The following is a 25,578-nucleotide window of genomic DNA, read 5'->3' as shown; positions in this document are numbered from 1 at the left end:
AACGCAGCTGACTCACATAATGTAATTCCTATTGCAGACACATTAAATGAAAAATTGCATAATTATAACTGTTAAATGATGTCAAACGTAATTGTAGATAGAACCAAAATCAAATGAAACAATACATGTAGAAGGAAGCTTACATCACAGAAATACATTCTCTTGTTTGCATGAAATCCAGACAGTTTTGTAGACAAATTGAAATATCACCAGACTGGATCGCTATTAAAAATGTTTTGGTAGAAAGAGAGATTGATGGCAATCAGGTTATTAATAAACATACATGGTTGTTAAACAAGAGGTCAATGGACAGAGAAGTGGGAATGGTAATTAGTGAAAGAAAAGGCTCCATACTTTTGATACATTGAGGCCTTTCTTTACTGAGTGATGTAAGGCTTTGAAATGTGCCACCATGGGTTTATCTTTCATAGCATTTTTAAAACAAGACCGAAGTTCGCTGATGCGTTGGCAAATCTCTCGTTTGCATTTGCACACAAAGATGAGTCCGCACATGCATTTTATTCCATAGACCGACCACTTGGTTTTGCAGTTTGAAAAGTAATGGTATTGCCAATTTATTCCATAGAGGTCGATGTTTTTAAGATCTTTTGTAAGGCAGCATACTGAGCATGAACCGCACCGAAAATGTCCGATGACTGGAGGCATATACCAGAGAGTGGTTTGAGAGTTCAGCAGATCCTTGGGTTCTTCAAAGGTATGGACTAGCCTGTCTGTTAGGTTCTTGCATCTTTTAAATGCGAAATGAGCTTTCTCGGGTTTTAACGAGTCAGTGTGTAAGACTTTCCAATGTTTGAGCACAGTTTTTTTCAATTGATTACTGATAGGCATGTATGTGGTAACACATGTCATTTTCTCTGTTATTTCTACTCTAGGTCGTCGAGTGGGACATTCTTCTTTGTTTGTATGTTTTGCTCTCGTGCAAACCCTACAGATAATGTGAGTTGGATAGCCATGTTCCTTCAAGCAAATGGTGAGATCTTTGCTCTTTGAAACAAAGTCAGGAAGGGTAGAGCAATTGCGTCTCAAACTGAGAAATTGTCCGTAAGGTAAATTTTCCTTTAGGCGGACAGGGTGAAAACTGGAAAAAGACAACAAGGTATTCTTAGAGGCGGGCTTCTGGGACAGAGTGGTGCCCACGGTGTTGTCTGCAATTTTATAAATTCCAGGTCGAAGAAGGGTATGTGAGTATTACTTGAGTGAATGGTAAATTTGATGGAGATGTTACAAGAGTTAAGCCATTCTAAAAATTAATTAAGGGCTTGATTAGATCCTCGCCAAATAAGAAAAACATTGTCAATGTACTGATGCCAGCTTACAATTTTGTCTGCAAAAGTGTTTTTGTTGCTATAGATGTTAGTCACTTCGAAATGGTCCATATAAAGCTTTGCTACATCAGGTGCAAAGGTCACACCCATACTGGTACCATGGCATTGCTTAAAGTAGGTGTCTTTGTAGATGAAGATGTTTTCAGTAAGGGCAAGTCTGGTACAATCAAGCAAAAACGCTGTGGGCACTCTCACCGACGATCTTTTATCTAGATAGAGTTTTAGAATATCGAGACACTCGAATTGAGGAATGCTCGTGTATAATGATACAACATCTAAGGTGACAAGTACGTCATGTTGATCGATTGGCAGGTGTTGTAGAAATTTTATCAATCGAGGTGGTATCTTGGATGAAATATTTAATTTTACCTACAAAAGGTCGAACGAAATAATCTACATAAATGGACAAAGGCTTGAGAATCGAGTTGATGCCCGAAACAATGGGGCATTGTGGTGGTGTGGTCTCGTCCTTATGAATTTTAGGCAGAAGATAGAATGCCGGCGTTGTAGGGAGTTTCTTGGTCAGGAAGAGTTTCTCATCATCATCTATCCAACCTTTATTGTTAGCATGGGACATCAGGCTATCTATTTCAATTGGGAGTCGTGCAGTGGGGTCGACATCAATCTTCTTATAAAAATGGCCATTTTGTAGGTGTTTATTGATTTCCTTCTCGTATAGATCGCGTGACAAGAGAACGATGCCGCCACTTTTGTCTGCGGGCTTGATCAAGAAGTCATGATGTTCACTTTCAAGGGTTTTGAGAGTAGTTCTTTGTGCTTTGGTTAAATTATCACAGAATCTATGAGTTTTGCTGAACAGATCATTGACTTCAGACAAGGTTTTATTTTCAAAAGCCAAAATTTCTGGGCAAATCATGGATGCCAAAGGAGTAAAGGTGGAGGGATGTTTTAGGCCGTTGGACAGTGGCAGTTCCTTTTCAGCTTTATTATGAAAAAAATATTTCAGGCGTACGGTTCTGAAGAATTTCCTAGCGCTGTCAGGGAGAGGTAGCCTTTGACTCAATCTTTGTCTTTTCGATACTGTTAAAAACCTCATGATTCAGGCACCCGTCACCAGAAAAGAGGGTACCATAGCCTTTATCTTGTATCTGGACCACACAGGTGCATTTTGTGACTAATATTTGTATTAGTACCATGTCTGTGATGTAACACTTGTTATGTGCGTGACTTCACATCCGTGACTCCTGTTGTAAACAATACACTAGTCTCTAAATGATGCCGATCTTGACCAATGAAATGATCGGCATTGTCAATAAAGTTCAAACTAATAAGAAAGATAAACTAACAGATTCTGCATTTGATTGCCAGTGTTGGATTAACTAAATGGTCCCATGGCCTAAATAAACAAATAGGCTGTTGTTATTTGTCAAATCATTAATAATTGTACCCAGACCATTTGTGTTGAGTTAAATTATTTTGTTGTCGTCACAGCCAAAAGTACCCCAAATTAGAAAACTGTTATGTTGTTGATGGCACAATGCCCAATAATCATCTGTACACGTAAGTATGTGGGGTCCTTCCTCCATCAAATATCATGATAGATAAATAATTCCCTTGTGGTAAACAATTCTCAATGATCACGTAATGGTTAGTAATCAGTGCTATGGTCTATATGCCCCATTCAAATAAAGTAAATATACTAAGAACATGTGGTGATAAAAAACACAGCTAGTCATGAGACGTCGCTTGTAATGGTATCATAAAACATATTTTCTTTCTGGTAATTGACAAGTTACTAACATTGTACATGTAAGACATGTATTTCCAGCCCTACGAAGAGTTCAAGTTAGCAATGAATGTCTTTTTTGTCAATTGTTTCATTGTCACCTGAGTTGTACACATTGGTATATTAAAACATATGTCACATACATCACAGCCCATTAATGGAAAACACACATCTCATGTTCTGTCATTAAGCCCTCCATGTTACAACGTAAATTACAAATGCACTTGGATTCCATGCGTCTTATAATCAATTTGAGATCTCCCCCACATTTGCCACACTTGGCTTTCATAAGGCCAAATTTGAGGTAAATAAATTTGAGGTCTCCCTTATCAGACATTTGATGTTAAGTTTGCCAGTGCTCTGCCAATGGTAACCTTGGGTATTGGCTATTAAGAATGGCAATTGTCACACTTAAACGTTGATGAGGGGATGGCATATCATGGCTTTGACAATACTACAAAGGTGCTCCTGGGTCCCGATCATCTCTATGTTCTCTTTTTGGGGGTCGTCTCAATATCATGCTGACTGTGGTCAAATGCATATGTTGTGAAGGTACCATCAGCATGTAGATGGCTAAGTGTAACATGGTCATTCATTGCTCGTCACTCAGGAGGGCCGGCAGTGTAGGGGTTGTCGTGGCTAAGGTGTAGCTGTCTGGGTTCTTCATGTTGCATTGCAGTGAGGTGGGTGGAGGTGGATGCATGTGTGCCAAGACACATTGTGATGGGTGACTGGTGTGTTTGTGTATGCATTTGTAGCTTGTCACTCAGAAGGGCACCTGTTGGTGTTTGTTTGGGAGCATGGAAGTGTTGCCGGCACTCACATTTAATTGTTTTTCTCCACAGATGCTTTTGAAAAGGAATGATGGATGCAGGAATTGTGATGGAAGTAGCAGCTCTATGCAAGCAAGGTTACAGAATGAGGGTTTGGTGGTTTCCAACAGACAGAGGGGGAGTTTTTTGGACTGCACAGTCATGATGATGCAGCCACACATGCGATTAGGTAAGATGTGCATTTCTCTTGCAGTGCACCTTATTTTCCGGTTTCAACATAGCTGCTTTGATTTTACAGTGTATTGTGGGCATGTTGGTTGTTGGGGAATGGTTTGGCCACTTAACCAGTTGTTGTTGTGTGACATGCATTGGGGTCCAAGGCTGTCCTTGCATGACTTTCACTTTGCACCGCTACTTCCGCACTCACAGCAATGGTATCCCTACATATTATACCCAAGAAAAATATTGGTCGTCTGGAACGGCATAGGTGATATTTTTGGGGGGGATAATTTGTGGGAGCAGGGTTTGCGGGGGTGTCCCCCGCACATTTAAAAATAATGCGAGGTTGCAGGGGTGTCCCCCGCAGGGTCCATGCCTCAATATTGCCGCAAAAAATATGGCAATATTTTTGTATAGCGATATTTTTGTGGGGATATTAACACATGGAACCACAGCAACATGGATATGTTTTTGTCTGTCATGCCCATGGTCCAGATGGTCTTCGTTAAGATTTTCTTTTTGCTTGTGGGAATTGGTGGAATTGTTGGTTTTGGTGGCTATGAATGACTAGGTACTAAAATGTGATTGTTGCCTATTTCATGCATTTTTCCATAGCGTCATATTTGTACTTGTGCCAGAATATTTTGCATTTCACCAGCTGGTGATATTGAAGAATGATTTCACTACATACTTCACAGAGTGGTAGTGGTATACTGCCAATTACTAATATTTTCAGGAGCCTATGCTTGGCCATTGTTTTATGTTTAATGAACACACACAAACATTTGCACTCCTGGTGGCACATTCTCAGGGTGTTGTTGTGGGCACAGAGGATAGGCCCATTTCATCATTGAATGGCACCTGTGAGGTAGCTACACTGTGTGTACTCCACAGGGGCTAGAATTTAGTTGAAGTTCAATTGCACCAGCTGTGTGCATACAACCTTTCCACGTGCCCTTTGGCCAGACATAGCCACGGGTTCTGCCTGTGGGTGCAGCCGGTGTCTCACCTGCATGTCCACTGGTACACTGTGCCATGTGGCAACATTGTGTAGGACACACGAAGCGACAATTATTCGACAGACTAATGTATGGTGCATACAGCAACAACCCAACAGAGTGGTCAAGGGAGCAGAAGCATAACCTTAGCACTCTGCATGTGTGCTCCACTAGTGGCTATATGTGCAATATTTTACCTCACCTGTGCTGGTGTTGTGGGGTTCCTGATGGGTGTCATCATGAATGTCGTCAGCGGGTAGACACTGTCCCCTGTAAATGTCAACATGGTTGCTACTGTCATTTTTTTGACAGGGTATGTTGTTCAGTGTGTGACATGCATGCATGTGCATGTACATTCATACTCACCAATGAGAGAGGTGTTGCCATGTTTTCCAGCTACCAGGGCCCGGTGCACTGGGGACCTATGGAAGATGTAGCTGTCATGTGTGCAGCTTGGGAAATTAGCATAGACCTCCACGATGATTCCCTTGGCATCACACACGACCTGCACATTAATGGAGTACCAAACCTTTTGGTTCCTGTATATGTGCTCGGTGAATCTGCGTGGCCGTAGCTCTACATGGGTGAAATCTATTGCACCTAGTACATGGGGGAAGCATGCCACTGCGTAGACAACCTGCATGACTGTCTGCCTTTCCACCGATGGTCCGCTGCAAGGACCCGGTGGCTAGGAAATGTAGTGCAGTAAGCACTTTATCTAGTGATGTAAGGGCCTGAGATGAGATGGTGGGTGATGTTCGGTCATCTTCCCAATCCCTGACAAGGTCTAGTATTATATGGGCAGGATCCTGTACCTGCCATGCACCTGATCATCGGCCATCTCAAAAAGTGTGATGCATGTTGCAAAGATCTGGGCCCTGGGCATCCTTCTCCTCCTGCGGTGTACATGAAAAATGTCTCTGAGTACTGCAGGATTCATTGTGGCTTTAGATGTTCATTTGGTGTGTATTGCATGCTTTACACTAATTTCTTTCTATGCGCATTGACGTTTGCACTTGCTATCATTTGGCGTATGGGTTCCTGGATTTGCGTGTACCCTTTCATGACCTGACGTTCCCAGTTCAAATCCATGAATATGGTTATATTTGTGCAGCGATGGGCATGCGATTGCTTGGCCATATAATGTTCCTCAAGACACCCACAATTTTGCGTGTTCTTCCTCATTCTGCCTGTGCTGCCCCCTATTTTCGTCCATGTGCAGGCCTGGCCTACACTCTGAGTGGAGTCTTGCGCAAGTCCTTCATCGACTCGCACAGATGTGGCGAGTCTGTGCGAACTCCACGGAAGTCCCAAAAAAGTCCTGCACAGCTACATGAATCGATGAACGCAGATTTGCACGCTGTTTGGCATGCAGGTTTCCTATTTTCAGTGCAAATAATTCCATGAATCAGGCCCTAAACCGTTTATTGTGTGACACCTAGATTGGGGAGGGAAGTCACTTCCTGTGTTGAGGGTGGCCTCTCAATAAATCGTTATACTATATCACCCGGCTGAGTTTCCTGGCTGCCTTCCCTGCAGTCAAGTTATCTAACCACATTGTTTTGTCACACACCCGTACGGGAATACAAAAGAAGAAGCATTGTTTCTAAGCATTATCTATGATGGTGTGTGGAAATATATGAGACCCTCAGAACGAGTACTGTCAGAAGAAGCTTAGATGTCAAGTTGATTCACTGTCATGCACTGTCTGACTGTAAAGCTTAGTCAACTAGCTGTGATAATGGTGGCTCCATTTGCCACGGATCATTCTTTGATGGCATTAACTCACCCAGTGATCTTATTTAGTTAGAACGAGTGATGGTTCTATGAATGGGTAGCCATGTTATGATCACCTGAGTTTGGCTTTTTTAGAACGTGTGTAGATGTGAAGTTTCACCATGGCATTCCGTTATCTTTCAGGGGCGTTTGGGGATGTTTATTTTATTCAGATTTGAGGTGAGTATTTCTCTGACTACTGGTCACAGAATGCATAGGTTGCATAGGCGAAAAAACATTAAAGAAAGATTTGCTCATGCATGTCCAGTGGAACCGTGCCACATATAGGCTCCAGAAGTGCTGGCATGGGATTTTTAATTTTTCTTGCATTCATGGGTGTTTAATAAGATAGTGTGTAGTCATTTACTGCGGCTCCATGACTTTGCATTAGTGGCACATGCAGATTTCATGTTTCTGCAGGCATAGGTGAATGTTCCCATATATTCCGGTGTGTGCCAATGAGTAGTGGTGAATTTAACGATTCTGATGACACTGTTTTCTGGATCACTGCATGTACCCTTTGCAACAGAAGGACACCCATGTGTTTGGTGAGTTTTCCACTATCAGGTCATTTCCTGGTACTGTGTGTATTGTACGTGTTTGTTTCCATGAAGGTACACACAGACACACACAAACACATTGGGCCTCATTATCGAGTTTGGAGGTAGCCATGGTGCTATTAGCGCAATGGCTGCCTCCAAAATCCTGTCCGGGTCCGGGATCCTTGAATGAGGAATTACCCGATCACTCCAATCTTGGAGGACCCGGTAATTCCTCCCATGGGGCTCAATGGGAATGGGGAATGGGGATGGAGCTAATAACGGGCCCGTTATTAGCTCCCTGGTCCCCTTGCGGGACCCACAAAGGACGTCTGGTCTGACCAGACGTTCTGAGCAGGTCCTGCAAAGGAACCTCGTAATAGGGCGGAATGGGTTTACCGGCACCGGCACCATTACCGGTGCCGTTAAACCCATTCCACCCACCTCGTAATGAGGCCCATTGTGTTGATTGTAATTCGGTGGCTCCTTTATTTTTCATTGACATGATGCTGAAATTCCATGGCCAGCTTCTGCTCTGGGGAAGTGGTGATGTATATTAATGGTCAGCCACATATTTATTGGAAGTCTTATTTATGTCAGCAATATGTGTCGCATACGAGGATGGTTGAAATGGTTTCCTGCCTCTATATAAAATGGATACTGTGACATACTCATGAATTAAATGGGTAAAGTGGAGTAGCTTGATGGATAGCATCATGTACATTTCAGCAATTTCTTCGTCGTAACCAAATTTCATGACCTCGATCTCACGGCCTCTATGATTTGTGGTTCATTCTAGTTGTGCCTCAGCCAACAGAAACCATTGGAAACCAAGAGGAGTTTAGAAAGCAGTGCTTACATTTTTGGAAAAGTGCTGCCAGACCGTTCATTAAGGGTTCGCCAGGGGTCGCAAATGTGATCCCCGAGGTCTCCCTTGCTCCCTTGCTACCCATGTGGTCTCCCTTGCTATAGTTTTCTTTTTTTTTAAATGCAAGCTCCTGGGCTGGAGCTAGCACCACGTGGCTCTTTGTTTTTGGAGTGGCTGGCTTTCTTGTTCAGGCCTCTTAAAAACACAGTGGGTTCCACAGTTGTACCACTTTGAGCTGTACCCTAAATAAGAAAGAATAGGAATAACAAATAATTTGCCTTTCTGGAATGATATACAGTAATTGCAAGACTCATCAAAGGTTTATTTCAGGCACACTTTAGGGGTTGAGTCACAGATTTAGTCTGTTATTAAAGACCTCGAATTCACAGTGCAGACAAAAACTCCCAAAAAGCATGTAGCGTAGAATAAGCATGTATTTTGTTTTTTGCGAGTTGCAGTTATAGCATGTTTTTTTCTGCTGTTGTCTCTGTTACGATCATCACAATACATTCCATCTCAGTGCTCTCAGTTACTTGACATATCATTGTGCCTAAAAGCTTGTGTACAGTCTAGAAATATTTGACCATAGCACATGAAGTGGCCCTTCAATTCATTGTGCCACAATGAATGCCTTGTTGTAATGTGTCTTTCTTTCCTATTTCCATGACATGCTGTTCAGGATGCTTGTATGCATGTATGAGGTAATGAGTGCCCGGAGTATGGGAGGCCGTGTGAGGCCAACCTGTGAAGCCTGAAAAGTAGATCCATGCAGGCTTGACATGTGGCCAACTTTGCACCAGACCTGCTGATGAACTGGCCGGCTGTTAAATCTGTTACCAGTTTAATGGTATCCACTACCGAGTGTAATCTGCTTTCTGACTTTGAGAACATTCAGAAATCTAATTGCTAATTTTACTATAGCCGGTAAGATATCTATAGCCGGTAAGCGCTCGCTTCAGTGATGTGTGTGTGATCAGCAGATTTCAGCTTTGAATCCTGACAAGGCCAACTCAGGATCATCCTTCTGAGATTGATAAATGAGTACCAACACAGGTTGGGTGATATTGTATGCATATCTGTTCTTTATAAAGTGCCTAAGCGTAAGTGCTACATAATAACACATCAATATCATTCAGCCTTGGACGTTTGCAACCATATTTTTCGTAGTGTGCCTAGGAACAATGCTATGTGATGCCACTTCCTGTTTTATCAAGAGGTGAAAGATCATGTTCCATCACTTCCCATGATGTCATCAGAGGTCAAGGGTCGTGTGATGTCACTTCCACTACCCCTGGCATTTCGGTGAAATGACATCACTGTCACACGCTCTCACATTTCTATTATTCCACAGGATTGTTGGACAATCTGACAACATTTTCCATTGTATTTTCCTTTAACTTAAGATCGTTAGTTTATTATGAGCTAAAATACACTTAGCGGAAAGCATACCACTCTTAAAACCATTTTCTGATGTGTATTGCTGATAACGAGGCTGAACGAGTAGGAACAGGAGAAAGCTTTCATCCACATTGCTTTGTGTCAGTAGATGCTGCATCTACAATGTGTCAGTCTGGGCACTGAGTAGAGAGAGTGGAGCAATTGGACCTGGAGGTTCAGAGACTGAGAAGCTAGTGGCAGCAGAAATCTTCAACTTGCATAGCTGCACATCAGCATGCACGGTAGCTGTGAACGACAGTCTGAGTAAGGAGAGGAGAGATTGAAATCTTTAGATCTGGAGTCACTGAGACTCCAGGTTGGAGGAGCAGGAAGTGTTAACCAATGTCACTGTGTGTCAGTGAATGTAGCGGCTGCATTGAAGCAGTTTGTGCAGTCCTCTGTGTATGTGATGTGGGTCGCTGGGGTCTCAGGCTGCGGAAGTAGATACACACTTAGGGCCTGATTCATGGAAAGATTTTTGCAGAAAATTGGGTACTTGCGCACCAAACTGAACGCAAATCCACATTTGTTGATTCATGGAATCGAACGTACTGTACTTTTCCAGGACTTGCGTGAAATTCGTGCAGGCTTGGCACTTCTCTGCGAGCTGGCACGAGACACCACACAGACTCTGGGCAAGGCCTGCGCAGAGGGCATAGTAGGGGGAGGATCACGGAAAATGGGGAAGAACCTGCAAAAAAGTGGGTGTTACGAGGGGTAGCCTGCAGGCAGTCCCTCGCACACCCACAATTGCATGGCATGAGATGTATTCATGGATTTGAGCACGCAACCTCTCGTCAGGGAATTGGCCGTGCAAGCCTTTAATACTATCCCCCACCCAAAGGCAGGCATACAAGCACTTGCGCATGGAAACGCAGCACAATGGTATGATTGTAAGTCGGAAAATGGTTAGCGGGGTGCAGGAATGGTTTACGAGCATTCACACACAGATTTTCAGAATAATTACTGAGGTATGATGTTTTATACACATGTTGTCGAGGTACCGGCAACGTTATGGGGGATCCTGCGCAGGATCCCCAAGATGCAGGCCTACTTGCGGGGGACCCCACGCACTGTTTTAAGGGTGCATGTAATCACACCAGGAGGGTCACACAAAGGTAGCTGTTCTGGCTGTTTTTGCTTTGCGGTGGGGTGTGGGTGTCGGGGCCGTTCTGGGCATGACTTGCGAATACGGTTACTTTGTCCAGTGAATTCCATGAATACGGGGGTGTGCATTTTTTATTCTGCACACATTGCCTTCTGAGCGTGCAGCCCTTGCGTGATTTCTGTGCACATTTCCATTAGGTGGGCCATTAAACTACATCTTGCATACTCTTCTGTTATTTAAAACCATCTTAGGTCTGAAGCTCTGAAGGGGGTCTGACTCCTGACTCCTTATAACACTTATTAGTTTGTGAGTTTTCAGCCATGGTGTAATCCCTGAAAATACTCTTGGACATTACTACAGTTGCAGCAAGGGTATTGCTACTTAAGGATGATGGATCAGTAGTATCTAGAAATACTGCACCTCCACAAACACTTTGGACACAGGTACTATCTGAGTTCTTTGTAAAATCATTGTTCTGTTAAATAATTTTTGATACTCATAGGACCTCATTAGAGTGTTGTCAGTATCCCGCCATTAATTCAGGCGGGATAATGGCAAAACTAGATTGCTGTTTCTGCTGCCCGATATCCTGGTATTACCAGGATATTACGAGCGGTGGAGTCGCTGGTAAGTTCTCATTCTATGACTCCATGGATGAAATTGGCGGAATTACCGGCACTGGCAGTACCGTTGCCAGTAATTCTGACATTTATTTGCCTGTAGGGGCATGAACTCCCAGCATTTCAGGTCTGCCGGTAGATTAATGCCCCCAACTGCAAACTTGGGATTCCTCGGTCCAGAAAAAATGCTAGTGCCTAAATTACCAGCATTATTTCCAGCATTTTTTCCAGACTGGGGAACTTTTAATGAGCCCATAGAGTATAGAGTGACTGTTACCCTGCATGTTCTGCTTGTGCCCAGTGTTGGAGGATTTTCCATATGCCTGAACTTCTCCCACAGTTGCATAGGTTGTAACAATATTCGGCCAATATTCTGACACTTTCACTGCCACTGTTAATATGGTGCTGGAATGGGTACACTTAATGTCATACTGTTCATTGCCACGTGGCCTCATCACTACATTTCGTTCCTAAATGAGACTTAATTTCAGGCTTTGTCGTGATTGTTGGCATTGGTCCTCATGAAGCTGTTAAGGAGTGTGTTTGCAAGGCAGGTGCTCAGCTGGGGGTATGTCGAGGATACACACCTATCGAGTGGTGTTCTCTGCCGTCTTTAATTTGTTGCCACGTTGCATAATGCCAGACCAATTTACCATATTCTGCACTCTCCACCAAGGCGACCAGGAGCCTCTAACTTGGAGCTTGTTCGAGGGGCAGGTGTAAAGGATGGTCCTGGGTTGCAACACACAAAGGTGCAAAGAAAATGCACTTTGCACAAATCATGAATCAAGGTTTGTGTCGGCAGTACAAAGTCTCTTTTCAGCAGTGCAAAGTCACTTTGAACCGTGCAAATAATTCCACGAATCAGGCCCAACATCTTTGCGTGTTCTACATTTCATATATTTACAGGGAGAAATAGGAAGAAGGAAATTATAAAAAGGATGATACATTTTAAATTATTTGAGAGTAGGGCGATTTTTGGCAGAGCTCAACAGAATACATTTTTGTAAACACCATTTATAAATAATCAGCATTTCACAGATAGGCAAGACAGCTTTTGGGATTTATTGACATAGTTCACTCGCTCTGCCTTGCACCCGAGCAATATATTTTACATATGTCAACCGGGACACACAAACAGAGCTGAATTTAATGTATTTGTCACACATTTGTGGGAAATATGTGGGGACTGGAAACATAGTTTGATGTGGTGATCAGAGCTGTTGGCCATTAGTTGCAGTTTGATTAGTTGTGATGTAACACACCACATGCTTGAATAGTTGGATGGACAGGAAATTTGCAGTAGGCCAGATTGAATGAATGAGGGCACTCAATCACAACACAATTAGATGAATTGCTTTGGGATAAGAAACACACATGTGGTGATGACAGATGATTTTCATTTGTGGTAGATTGAGTTGCTGTGTGATACAACTCACCACCGTGAGCAGTGGGATGCATGAGTAATTTGCTTTGGGACAGCTTGATTGAACACGTACATTCACACAAAACACAAGCAGTTCATTTCTTTGGGAACAGGACAAAAATGCTGTGGAATTGTTGATAATAGGCGGTGGGCATAGTGAAGTTGAGGAAAGCAATTTTAGAGAAGCTGGATTGCACAGAGACTTTCAGGAGTGGGTTCAGTCCATAAAGCCAATCTGAACATTTCTGGAGACAGTCTCTAGAAACTTCACAAGTAAGGAGGATGTTGTCAATTTATCATTTCCAACATTTTATGTTTAAGGCATATGCATGATCTGAAAAGATGTACTTTTCCTCAAAATATGCAATATATAGATTGGCAATGCTGGGAGCAAAGACTGCTCCCATGGTTGTACCATTGACTTGGAGGTACCGTTAATTTCCAAATGTTAAAAAAAAAAACTCTTGCCCAGGGCTACCTTAGCAAGTTTAATGATACATGTCATAGACACTTCATGGGCAATAGGTTGCTTTTTAAGTGCATGTTCTGTGAATTCCATTGCCTCATCTTGAAGGTGTAGAGCACTAATGCCAAGAGAGATGACGAGTTGTTGAGGGTGAAATGGTAGTTGTTCAATCAGTTAGGTGTTGTTACATGTGTCTTTCAGAAAGGCTTTAGTTGAAGCAGTTAGTGGTTGGGGTAAACATCCAAATAGTTTCCTATGGGTTCTAAAATGGATCCACAGAGTGAAATGATTGGTCTGCCTGGTTGGTTGTTGGTACCTTTAAGAATTATGGGGAGGACATAAAATACAGGGCTCCTGACATAAGGAAGCACGTATCAGTGGCACTCAAGAAACCCACATGAATGCCATCAGGGCAAAGTTCCTGAAGGAAAATCATGATTTCTTCTGTTGGATCTTGTTCCAGTAAAATATAGTGGTGCAAGTTAGTAAAAGTTTGTTGACCATTTATTTGGATTAGTTTGTGTTTTGTATGACTATACTATTCCCTTTATTGGCAGGTTTAATCACTATGTTAGAATTGTGTGCCATTCACTCTTGCTCTAAAAGATTTGGTTGGATGAAACAAGAGTGTTTGAAGATTTGGGGAAAATTGCTGAGGAGACATTTTTCAAAAGTGAGGATTTTAGGGGGCATGCCTGTCTCAATGGGTGTGAAGGAGAATTTGTCAGAGAAACTGGCGAAGGCAGTAGAGGGCTCTTGTTCAGCGTTTGAGAAGAAAGTTCTGAGTCTGACTGTGCATAGGAAATTTCAGATTTCAATCTAATATTGTAGGAAGAAGGGTAACCCCTCAGCAAGTATTGATGGATTGTCACTCGTTAGCTCTAATGAGGACACATTGTATACTGGGATTCTATCTTGGGTAGACTCATCTCCTAGTGTGGAAAGTTTATTGGTTGTCTCGGTTTGGGTTGGAATAGTTGTAGTTATAATACATAATAATCAGTGATGTTGATTGATATCAGTGAAGTTGACTGACCAGTTATATATACCGTTAGCATTTTGCTACTTCTATTATATTCTGCAATTCTGCTCTTCTATATTTCAGCCACAGAAATGCACAGAGAGCCACCTTCCAAGGGATCACACCGAAGTACTGCTGGTATTTATTATTTTTTATTGTGGTTGGGAAACAGGGGTTTCAAAACATTTTTTTAAATAATGCATTCTTACTAGTCATGAACGCACAACGACTGTAAACACATTTGAGTTTAAAGAGACATACATTTTCTGTGATGCTTTTACATGTTGTAAAAACATTACTATCTGATTTCTTGTGCTTTTCCAAAATTGGAAACATCTAAGCAACTGCTTTAGAAAGCACACCATCAGCGCCAGGCCATCAAATACAACAGAATGGCAAACTGGCATAAATAACCAACTAGTCTGTTGTGTGATATCAATTCACATCCTCTTAAAAGTCTTATCGTTTTGGCTTCTACTTTATTCTACGCCTGCTTTATTCCGCCCAGGAAATATTGTTATTGAAGTCACTGGTAGTTTGATGTTTTTCCATGCATCCCCCATATAAAATACACTTTGAAGGTAGTTTACCATTTCAACTTTGAGTTTGAAGGTAGTTTATCATTACTGCATGATGTAATTTCAATGTGGCCCTGTTGGTCTGCATGGTTATAATTCATGCAGATCATATCGTTATTCCCCATTTTGGAATAAGGATCCGGAAATTATCACAAGCTGTGCTGACATTGTGTGGTGGTAAAATCATCCACATAAAACCAGACAGAAAAATGAGTATCAGTAACAAAACTCATAGGGCCTGATTCATGGAACGTTTCCCTATGGGATTGTGCCATTATAAAACAGTTCCATGAATCAGGCCCTATAATGTGGAGGAGTGGTACACATCCTGTAAGGGCAACTATCCAGTGTGTTTCCACTACCATTAAACTTGTAAATGGGCCATTGTCCTTTCTTCCAGTTATGACTACATTGTGAATAATGCAATCGGCCGAAGTTTAGCTTGCAGCATTTTTCATGCTGCACACGCACACTGCAAATGTGTACCTCACAAACAGGTGGAGTAACATGTATTGGATTTGTGTCAACTGAAGGTTTTATGGCATTGTTCCTCTGACTTAGGTTTGCAAACCACAATCTTATCTCTACAAGCTCATTTCACTCAAAATAACTTCTTGATTCGTTTATCACTTTTTTCACACTAGTCTCACTTCAGTGGTGCAACTCACTGTGACCCTCACACACACATGGGAAGCCACTCCAGTAATATTTGGGGACCATCCTTCAAGCTCTGAGGGCAATTACTTCACCTGTCCCTTTCCTAACCTTGTTCCCAAAGTCCAGTCAGTCAAATACAAGAGGTTAAGGTGCTACTGAAGTATGTGCCCGTCCACCACTGCTGTATCATTTAAATATCACGCAGTAGGTGCCAGAATATACATACTTTGATCCCTTTGTGTCTACTTAATGGGTGAACAACCACAGGGCTACCAACAACACGAATTAACAGTGGTGGTGGGAACATCACCATGTTGGTGGATGGTGGCATTGATACAGTATGCAGCAATGTAAGGGGTACTTGGTGTTGGCAGATAGGGCCAGGGGACTGAGAGCTGCCTGTTCTGGTGTGTCCAGGACTGGCAATGGGCAAGTATATTCTCACTGCCATCCCAACCCCTGCAGGTAGTAGTGGATGAATAGTGTCAGGTTGCTTGATTGTCGTGAAGAGTATGATACCTCCGTGCCCAAGTACCACAGAGAGAGAATGCAAGATTACTCCCTATGAAATCATTGAGGCCACAGGTGGGTAGTTCTTGAAGCCCGGAACCACGGAATGTCGAAACCCAAGGCAGCTGTAAAGGAAAACCTTTATTAGCAATCAAATGAGTACAGTGCAAGCAAAGAAGAAGGATAAAGAGCAGTGCTTACCTAAACTGATGGGTGATGGAGCCCAGAATCCTATGATGGGTGATAATTCCGTGGAGGGGCACGAGAGCTGGTTTCCCGATGACAATAGGGAGAAGATCAGTAGACTGGGTATAGACCCAACCTGCCCTCCTGTAACTGATGAAACGAAAAGGACCAAAATCCAAAATACTTGGTAACGTAATGCAGTGAAGAGGAAAAAATGCCAAGTCCATTCAGGGTAATCCAAGGCAGTCCAAAAGGCGTTCCGAGTACAATAGATCCATCAAACAGAGCCAAAGGACGTGGGCAAAGCAAATCCAAATAGCAGTCCAAGAGTCAAGAGCCGTGAAACACAAAGTACGCCGTACAGAGTCCTCCAAAGAACAGCTGTGAAGCGCAGAAGTGCGGAAGTTCAGCGCTTAAATAGTGGGTGCTTCCGCGTCACATGATCCGCGAGTGAGATGGAAGATCGCGTCACGTGATCCGCAAGCGCGACACGTGAGTGCTGTTTAGATCTCAATGATCTCAATGATCATGGAAATGACTTTCTGCGTGCAGCGTCCTGCAGCCCGCGTCTGCGAGCTCCCTCCTGCAGATACCAGTGAAGGAACGGGGAACCCCCGAGTCTGCGTATGTGGCCCTTGGGGTAAACCCGCTCATGTGACACCCGTCCACTATGAGTGACAGGAAATGGGAACATGGCTGGGGTAACTGAGGCATTGTGAGTGTTGCCTGTCCTAGATACAGTGTGAGTATTGCCTGTCCTAGATGCTTGTGAAATAGGGACGGAATGAGAGGATAGTGTGACAGAGCCCCCCCCCCAAAGGCCCACGACCCCGTGGGCACAATGGATTGTCCCTATGGAAACGTGAAACTAAACGAGGGGCATGAACATCACCCGGGGGAATCCATGAGCCTTCCTCTGGGCCATAACCCTTCCAATCCACTAGGTACTGCAAACTCCCCCTGAAGACACGAGAACCCAGAATAGCAGACACCTCAAACAAATCCGGGGAAGAAGGGGAAACCAGGGCCCCAGGGGAACGAAGACGGGTATGACCAGGGCAAGGTTTGAGAAGAGAGACATGAAAGACAGGGTGAAGCCGCCACGAAACCGGGACTCGAAGGCGATAGGCCACCGGGTTGATCACCCGGGAGACCACAAAAGGACCAATGAAACGGGGCAACAACTTGCGGCAACCCTGTAGATGTAGATGGCGAGAAGAAAGCCAAACTCTGTCCCCCACAGAAAACGAAGGGGAAACAGAACGCTTCCGGTCCGCGGCAGCCTTCATCGAGTCCTGGGCTTCTTTGAGATGCAGCAAGGTCTGCGCGTGGACAGCCGAGATGTCTCTGATGCAGGAAGAGGCAGCCGGGTTACCAGAAAGCAAGAAATCAGGGATGGGCAGGATCTTAGGGTGCTGACCATACAGGACATAGAAGGGAGAGAAACCAGTGGAGGAGTGCACCGCGTTGTTGTAGGCGAATTCAGCCATATGCAAGATGCGAAACCAGGACTGTTGATGCTGGAGTGTCAAACAACGCAGGTACTGCTCCATGGTTTGATTAACCCTCTCGGTCTGTCCATCCGTCTCAGGATGGTAGGCCGAAGAGTAACGTGAATCAATCCCCACTAATTTAGTCAAGGCACGCCAGAAACGAGAAGTGGATTGAGGACCCCTTCGGACACCAACACTGACGGCAAAACGAAAAGGCAGACGTTGGATTTAAAAAATAATCCCGCCAGGACAGGGGCAGAGGAAATGCCCGAGCATGGGATAAACCATGCCATTTTGGTGAACGAGTCTACCACAACCCAAATGGAATCAAAACCCCTAACTCTGCGGAGATCCGTCACGAAATCCATCGTCAGGGTATGCCAAGGCCTCGGGGGTATGGGTAGGGGCTGCAGGAGTCCCAACGGGCGCCCATTCCAATGTTTGGATTGGGCACAAACAGAGCAGGTGTTAACATAGCATTCTACATCCCTTCTCATGGAAGGCCACCAACACCAGCTTTGTAGAAGCGAGAGTGTTCTTCGCTGACCAGGATGTCCATGAACAGGGAGATCATGGGACTATTCAAGAGCCAGATTGCGGACATCAGTGGTAGGCAAAAACAACTTGTTCTGGAAGAAGGGCAGACCGTCTTGTAATACCAAATCCCAATCTGGAAGTAAGGATGGGTGAGTGGAAACCCATGTGTGGACCACATCCAGCAGAGTCAGAGAAGGGGTACAAAGACATATCACATGTTTCTTTTCTAGCAAGGTTTCGGTATAGACTGGCAATGAAACGCCCCCAGGAGAGCGAGACAACGCATCTGCCTTTCCATGAACGGTACCAGGACGATGCATGATCTGGAAATCGTAAGCGGCAAAGAACAGGTGCCACCTGACATGTCTGCTATTTGAGCAGTTTAATGATGCTAAATCGCGAAGATTCTGATGGTCCGAGAAGACCATCACCCTGTGTTTTGCCCCCAGGAGATGGTGACGCCAGACTTGGAAAGCTTCTTTAACAGCTAGAAGTTCTTTTTTGGTCACCGTATAGTGACACTCTGTGGAGGTGAACTTTCGGAAGTGAAAGGCGACTGGATGCAATCGTCCAGTAGTGACACACTCTTGAGATAGGATTGCCCCCAAGGAGAACGAGGACGCGTCCGCTACGACTATGAAAGGGAGATCGCTTTCAGGGTGTTGAAGGACAGGAGCAGTGCTAAATGCAGCTTTAAGTCTATTGAATGCAAGCTGTTGATCGTTGGACCATTTGTATGGGACAAGAGGGCTGGTCAAAAGAGTAAGAGGCGTTGCTATGGAGGAAAATCCAGATATGAATCTTCTATAATAGTTTGCAAAACCCAAAAAAGACTGCAATGCTTTAAGATTGTTGGGAACCGGCCATTCCAATACTGCCTTGACTTTGGCATGGTTCATAGTGAGGCCGACAGGGGTGATGTGGAACCCTAAAAACTCAATGTTGTCGGTGTGAAACTGGCATTTTTTGGGTTTTGCAAAAAGGGAGAACATGCGTAAACGTTTTAGTACCTCCCTTACGTGTAGGACGTGTTCCTCTTGAGAACGTGAAAAAATGAGAATGTCATCTAGATAGACCACCATTAATACATCTAGAATATCGCTAAATATCTCATTCATGAAGCGCTGGAATGTAGCAGGCGCATTGCAAAGGCCGAAGCGCATGACCAGATATTCGTATAACCCGTAACGAGTGCAAAAGGCAGTTTTCCACTCATCACCCTTTCGCACACGTACTAGATTATGCGCACCCCTGAGGTCCAACTTGGTGTACACTGAAGCATGCATGAGGCGGTCTAATAGAGGCGTGATGAGAGGTATAGGATACCTATCCCTTTTGGTGATGGCATTCAGGCGTCGATAGTCAACACATGGGCGGAGGTCTCCCTCCTTCTTCGGGACGAAGAAGATGGGACTGTCCGCTGGGGATGAAGACGGGCGTATGTGACCTTTGCATAGGGATTCTTGTATGTAAGCCTTCAAGGTCTGTTCCTCAGTGGGAGATAGTGAGTAGATACAACCCTTTGGGACAACAGAACCTGGTAGTAACTCAATAGGACAATCGTACATCCTATTAGGTGGAATGATTTCCGATGAGCCCTTATCAAAGACGTCCAGGTAGTCCCAATAGGGCTCCGGAATTGCCTCTGCTACAAGACCAACAATATGTGTGTCCGCCAAGGGAACGGAAGAGGGTTCCAAAGAGAGTTGTGAAACAGTTCTGAGGAGTTGGGCTGGAGTGCTCCCAGTAGTAGGTATAGTGAGGCAAAACTCTTGGCAAAGTTCTGACTCAAAAAGCACAGTACCTGTCTTCCAATTGATCAAAGAGTTGTGCAGGCGCAACCAAGGAATGCCCAGAATGAGGCCGTATTGTGGCATGGGTATCAGATCAAAACTAATGGTTTCTTTGTGGGTAGTTTGTATGACCAAAGTGAGAGGTGCTGTCTGCTGTTTAACTGGGCCAGAAACTAACAAACTCCCATCTATAGTCTGCACGGGTTCTAGTCGGGTCTTAGTGATGAGAGGGAGATTGAGTGTGTGGGCCATATTGATATCTATATAATTACCAGTGGCACCAGAATCAATGATGATGGTGACTGAATGTGAGTCCTCAGTACTGGGTTGTAACAATGCATGTACCATAACGGGTCTGATGGTGCCAAACGCAGGTACCTGGTCCGGGGAATGACAAATAGCGCTCGAACCTGCCCCCGGGTCTAAGGTCGAGCTGCCCAAAAACCCTGAGATTTAGCCTTTGGGCGACGTGGACATTCTTTCACAAACTGACCAATCAAAGCACAATAATAGCAAGCATTGTCCACCCTCTTGCGTTCCATTTCCCTGGAAGTCAAATGGCTACGTAGGCCTCCAACCTGCATAGGTTCCAAAGCAGACTCAGAATGAGAGGATACTGCAGAAGGGATAGAACCAGAAAACCCAGCTTCAGGTCTCTGTTCTGAGCATCTGGCGTCGACCTGGAGAGCCAGATCCACTAAATCGGGGAACGATGTGGGCAAGGAGGGAACTACTGATAGTGCATCTTTCATAGTGTTGTTCAGACCATTGTAGAACACAACGGTCCTCTTGCTCTCGGGCCATGAAGTCTCAGCTGCCAGTTGATTGAATTCAATGAGTGTTCCCCTGTCTTGATGTAATTCTAACAGTTCTAGATCCCTGGATTGTGCTTTGTGGCGGGTGTCAAAGACACGTGAAATTTCGGTCACCAGGAGGTCAAAGTCGTATAAAGTCGTATAATGCTGGGTTATCATTCTCAAGAAGCGTGTTGGCCCAGGCAGCGGCTGTACCAGATAAATGTGACAACAGAAAGGCAGCCTTAGCAGTAGGATCGGGGAAGAAGGTAGGTCGACACAAGAAGTGTAACTTGCACTGATTGATAAATGTGTGGTACTTGTTGGGATCCTCCTGGAATCTTTCAGGTGCAGCCAATGGGAAAGGAGTGGGTAGAATCACGGGAGCAGGAGTGGCTGGGCTTGGGGCCTGGGGGACTGGGGCGGGTGGTGCCGCATCCCCAAACTCTTCATCTGCAGGTAAAGGGTTGCGGGTACTCTGAATAGCATCCAAGCGTTGGTGAAGGGCTGTGGTGGCTGCAGCCATGTCTGCTCTTAGTACTGTGATCGCTTGAACCATAGCTGCCATGGGATCATCCGTGTCACCCTGCATACTCTGCACGACAAAGAATGGCTTCACAGTCTGTCAGGTTGCTTGATTGTCGTGAAGAGTATGATACCTCCGTCCCCAAGTACCACAGAGAGAGAATACAAGATTACTCCCTATGCGATTATTGAGGCCACAGGTGGGTAGTTCTTGAAGCCCGGAACCACGGAATGTCGAAACCCAAGGCAGCTGTAAAGGAAAACCTTTATTAGCAATCAAATGAGTACAGTGCAAGCAAACACGCAGGATAAAGAGCAGTGCTTACCTAAGCTGATGGGTGATGGAGCCCAGAATGTTATGATGGTTGATAATTCCGTGGAGGGGCACGTGAGCTGGTTTCCCCGATGACAATAGGGAGAAGAACAGTAGACTGGGTATAGAACCAACCTGCACTCCTGTAACTGATTAAACAAAAAGGACCAAAATCCAAAATACTTGGTAACGTAATGCAGTGAAGAGAAAAAAATGCCAAGTCCATTCAGGGTAATCCAAGGCAGTCCAAAAGGCGTTCCGAGTTCAATAGATCCAGCAAACAGAGCCAAAGGACGTGAGAAAAGCAAATCCGAATAGAAGTCCAAGAGTCAAGAGCCGTGAAACACAAAGTATTCGAACACCGTACAGAGTGCTCCAAAGAACAGCTGTGAAGCGCTTAAGTAGTGGGTGCTTCCTCGTCACATAATCCGTGAATGAGACGGATGATCGCGTCACGTGATCCGCAAGCGCGACATGTGAGCGCTGTTTAGATCTCAATGATCTCAATGATCGCGGAAATGACTTTCTGCACGCAGCGTCCTGCAGCCGGCGTCTGAGAGCTCCCTCCTGCAGACGCCATGGCAGACGCCAGTGAAGGAACGGGGAACCCCGAGTCTGCGTATGTGGCCCTTGGGGTAAACCCGCTCACGTGACACCCATCCACTGTGAGTGACAGGAAATGGGAACATGGCTGGGGTAACTGAGGCATTGTGAGTGTTGCCTGTCCTAGATACAGTGTGAGTATTGCCTGTCCTAGATGCTTGTGAAATAGGGACGGAATGAGAGGATAGAGTGACAAATAGTCACTCGAAGGTGGCTTGAACAATGCAGTTCTAGTCAGGTCATGGTTCCATTCCTTGTGCATTTTTGTGGTCCTCAATGGGTATCCTTCTTTTGTACCGCCAGCTGTGATAGTGTTATATAGGTTGCATATGGCTGTGACTTCCTGTCTCCTGACCTTTCCCCTGGCTTCCTTCCCCTTTGGAAACCTAAAATGTGCCCATGATCATGATGAGGTGGGTACTGTGTTAGCCTGAAATATCCCCCGTGCTGCTTCAATCTTGACAAGAACTTCCTCTGTCTCGCCTGTTCCATTTGCAAGGGTGCAAAATCACCTGGATAATCACCTTTTTCTTCTCCACTTTGTTCGCTTCCATCTTCTCCTGCTCCCCCCACCTCAACTGTCTCCCCGGCTGGTCTAGGCAACACAACAGCTCTGCTGCTCCCTTATCTATCCACACAACAACTCCATAGTTGGTCAAGGCATTGTTCTGGAGGTACTCAAATATAATGCTGTGTCACAAAGAGCATCACACGTCTACATAATCCAAGAAAGATTCTCTAAAACTAATGTTGTCAGTTTGCCCTGTAAATTCCTGCTTCTACAGTCTGTCAAAGCCCCCAGAAAGAGTAAAAGTGATGTTGACCTTTATTTGGACATCCGTGATGCTCACACAGCACTTTGAATGCCCTCTGGTGATTTGATGGATCTTATTGGCATGCCAGAGAGGAACTAATCCATCTCAATCCATCGGGCAGGTTCGGCTACCATTTCAGCTGCTGGCGAGACTTCATGATCTTGTGGGCACTCCAAATATTGAGAGGCACGGTGGGTTTGAGATGCTACCAAGAATGAGCCCATGTTCATCTAGCCCTAGCCTGATTTGTGAAATGATTAATAATTATGCGCATTCTTGCTCGGTTATGCCCACAGAGCACCTAGTGTTCAACCACCTTCAGCTTCAGAAGCAGAAGAGAAGATGAGTATTTGGACAGTTTGCCCCACCATATAGTTTTTTGTCATATCAGATATGATATTTGGCTGTTATAATTCCTTTATTGTTCAAAGTTGAAGCTTTACTACAGCAATGTTTCTAAGTAATCTGAAAATAAAATAAATGATTATAAAAATATTATCTAGAAACAAAAATGTCTCACTTTCTGGTGCTGTTTTGTACCTTGGTGTGATGCTACGAGATTGAGTACAATACCACATGGTGCACTTCTAAAAGTGGGATAATTTACTAATTGTTATAATAAATTACTACCCGGCAGGGGTAAATGAGTTTATAAAAAGCAAGTTCATTGGTTCTCGCCTGGGCCATACCTGCCCGACAAGGATCCGAGCCCTGCCGCGTCCTGGAATTCTTTCCCCCAGTGGCTCCCATGGAAAGGGAGAAGGCACTACATGTAGCCCTTCACCCCTTCCATGGTGGGCATTTTTTTTGTTTACTTTTTTCAACATTTGTTTTAATGGCAGCCATAGAAAGGGAAAAGGGACTAGATGTAGTCCCTTCTCTCCGATCCCTGGAGGGCATTTTATTTTGCTTTTTTTTCTCAAGTCGAGAAACGGTTGCAGCGCTGTTTCTCAACTTCCGAAAAACTGCTATTAGTACCCTGGTACGACGTGCCGGGGTACTAATGGCAATATAACCCTCAGAGGGTGGGCATCACTTCACCCAGGCTTCTAACTATGGCCCTGGGGGCATTGCCCTACAGGTAATCCCCACCCTCCTCGGGTTATATTGTCAAAACATAAAATAGTAAAATAGTAAAACACAAGTATCGAGTACGGTGTGACACGTGCTGCTTTTTTGACTCCTACAAGCCTCTGAAAACTGTTTTAATAAATTGTCAGACATGGATTTTATATTTTCTAGTCCCTGGGTTTTTGTTTGGTGTTACAGGGTGAGATCCAGGCACCTCGGTGCTATTCTGTTGTGTTGTTTTATAAAATACAACTATGTGTTGATGTTGAAATGTATCCACCCAGAGTATAGGTCACCGTGTAGTTTTCGAGGAGTATTTCATTTTATTATAATTCTTTTTTTTCCCCCTGAGAAATCGTCTGCTCATATATAAGCTAAAAGCTGAGCTTCGTGCACAACTGGATACAACATCAGGCTACGTGTCAAACTGCAAACTGCTGTGCATTATAAAACAGGATATTACTTGTACATTATGCCCAGGTTTGGAAAGCGGAAACAGACACCCCTGGAATATTTTATAGATTCTAAATGCTTTACTTTGTTTTAATCGCGCAGCTTCACGGCACCTTATCATCATAACTCAAAATTGTTTCAAACTGTGAAGCACATTGGAGCCATAAATCAAAGTCGCACCAACGAAGTGTCAGATAATTGCCACCAAGTTGGGAAGTGTAAGTATTTCCACCTGGAAGGCTCTAATAGCATATGGAAAACATTGAACTTTTATAGTTCATAGGCGAGAGACAGTTTCTGTACGTTTTAACACATACAGCAAATTATGCCATTTATAGATGTTTCTGCATGGTGCTTTTTGCACCACACAGTTCGCTAAAATGGTTGCACTCGAATGTGTCAATTCTGCATTAGGGATCATTGTTATAATGATTAGCAATGCAGCGGTAAAGATTTTGGCTTGGCATAAAAAAAATTGTATTCAGCCATGTGTTTGTTTTTCCTGCCACACGTGTACACCAACCAGCATATAAGACACAGCAAGACCTTAAAAACATGCATTGTGCACCCGAGACACATCATTCGAGGGAGACACTCGCAAGGCATATATTTGTCTCACAAAGCAGTCTATGGGCCTCATTACGAATTTGGAGGCAGCCATGCCCTTAAAAAGGGCATGGCTGCCTCCACACTCGGGTCTGGGTCCGTGGTCCCTGAATGGGGAAATACTGGGCCATTCCGACTTTGGAGGGCCCAGTATTTCCCCATTCAGGGAACCCGGACCCGGACAATCCCCATTCCCATTTGAGCCCCCATAGGGGTCAATGGGAATGGGGAGCATGCCAACAACGGGCCTGTTAATGACGGGCCCGTTGTTAGCATGCTGGTCCCCTCGCACGACCAGCA

This window comes from Ambystoma mexicanum, chromosome 7q, assembly GCF_040938575.1.
Source record: "Ambystoma mexicanum isolate Mex_15411 chromosome 7q, UKY_AmexF1_1, whole genome shotgun sequence".
NCBI classification, from domain to species: domain Eukaryota; kingdom Metazoa; phylum Chordata; class Amphibia; order Caudata; family Ambystomatidae; genus Ambystoma; species Ambystoma mexicanum.
This window is presented reverse-complemented; position numbering follows the sequence as displayed.